Here is a 2,201-nt window from a genome sequence, read left to right on the forward strand (position 1 = left end):
ATGTTTAGGCAATTTCCAGATTTTATGCAAATTATACACTTGTTAATATTGGTGCTGGAATGGCGAACATTCAAATGTAGAATTTCGCAAATGCGCCTATTTATGTTCATTGATAGATATGTTGTAAATGCAGTGGCTGGCAATTAATGCAATCGGTAGCGCGGTCATATGCATAGAGGCACACACGCACGCATGCATACATACACTGACACAACGCTGTATGAGTGCAATTAAGCGAAAGCAGGAAACGTGCGCTAGATTGCAAATTTTTTGTGATTTTTTAGTGTTGTTTTTTTTTCTATTTGCTGGCTTTTGCTTCAATTTTTTGTTTGGTAGTTTTTAGGACACTTGTCTTTTTTAGTTTTGAGAATTTTCTTTCGCTTTACAATTCTTTGCTGCGGCGAAAAATTTTAATTTTAAGCTGCGGTCCACACTTTTTCTTGGTTCAAACTTTCTGCACTTATATTTTGTAACTATTCTTTAAGTTTCAACTTTCATGCACGTTTTTCATTTTACTTTTCAAATTTTTCTTTTGTCTTTACATTCTTGTTTTCGTTTTTGTTGTTTTTTTTTTATTCTCTATTACTAACTTTGATTTGTAACGACACGTCTGCACTCAGCGTAACCTCAAATATCATTTTCATACAACGACACGATCCACACACGAAAGCCGAACACGGCGCACTGAATTCCTAAATTCCGCATCAACCAGTTGTGGCGACTCGGCGCTCCACCAAGCTAAACTCAGTGAGCCTACCCCGCCCCCACTGCTTGCTGACGCAGCGCTCAAACAAACGCCCATCAACGCGCTAACCTGTTCGAGTCGCTTTTTGCCTTTGGTTGGTTGAGTGAGTGCTTTTGTATGCTCACGCGCTCAAATGGACAACAACAAAAGCCACACACGCTACTCATTTATTGTTCTTATTAGGCGTGCCTTTATTATTGTTGCTTCTGTTGTAACCACCACCACCAGCACCATCGCCATCGCCAACATGCGCCGCCGCTGCCACCGGTTTTTCGACCCAAATGCACAAGAATAATGGCGGCTTACGCCTTAGTGGAAATCCATCATTGGTGCGAAAGGAATAGCAGCTGATAGCTCAACCATAAAACTGATACTGCTGGACCGTGTTCCCTCTTTCACTTATGGAATAAGTTCATGCGGCCGCCAACTCTTACAACTCGCTTCTCCTTCCACCTTCTACTTCGTTGCACCCCAGCCTAAAACATGCTTTCCGCTTTCCTGTGTGTAACTTTGCTGTGGCCGCGCTTGCTTACCTAAATCACATTCCGTGCATTAATTGCCGTCGCCCGGGTACTGGTGGTTGAATGCTTGAATGCCTGTAGTGGGCAGTGCCGTGCGCTCATGCTCGCGTAGTTGAATACCAACAATGTCGACTGTATATTAATGGTCGGTTCTCTCGCTTCCTCTGCTATCCAGCATACGTTGCATAGCTGGGATACGCTATTCTTTCCAGTTGCTTGGCATGTGTGGCATATTTGGTAGTGTGCTTGGATGTGTATTTATTTACGAGGTTGTACATATGTATGTATGTATGTAATTGTTGCGCACTTACATTGTACATTACTTCCTGCCCCTTCCAGCCCGCCTTCAATCAACTTTTATCTGTTTGCGTTTTCTACCTCTCCCATATGAATCGTTAATATAATCGCTTGGTCTTGTGAAAATTGGGCGCGCACACAAAGCGTAACTCGCTCATTCGATATGGAAATCGCGGTTCTACTTTCGTAAATATTTATCTGTTTTATCGTTAAACCTCCTTAGCACATACTACCGCCCCTAAGTGCACCCCATTTTATGGATCCTACGTGGAATATTTATGAGCGTACGCTCGCCGTACGGTTTGTAATAAATGTTGCGGCTGTAAAATAACAACGATTCTCCAGAGCATAGATTTTATTCAAACGAAACTAATTTATTGCCCTAATTATTCGAAAAAATACATTTATTTTTAATTGTTAGTAACAAAATTTAAAATTTTGTAGGTAAGTGGCAAAAGAGGTGTCACTGTGTTTGTTAGGGCTTCTCTGTATGCAGTTATGGTTATGGTGCTGTAAGGGTAAGTCTATATGCCTATTACACTGCGACCAGATTTGATCTATTGTGCCCCCTCTTACAGCTTTAGTTGTTCAACTAATATGCACAAGAATTCCATTAACCCCTGCTGCGAATTCTGCTT

This window comes from Rhagoletis pomonella, unplaced genomic scaffold (genome assembly GCF_013731165.1).
Source record: "Rhagoletis pomonella isolate Grant_MI unplaced genomic scaffold, Rhpom_1.0 Rhpom_scaffold_00005, whole genome shotgun sequence".
Taxonomy (NCBI): Eukaryota; Metazoa; Arthropoda; class Insecta; order Diptera; family Tephritidae; genus Rhagoletis; species Rhagoletis pomonella.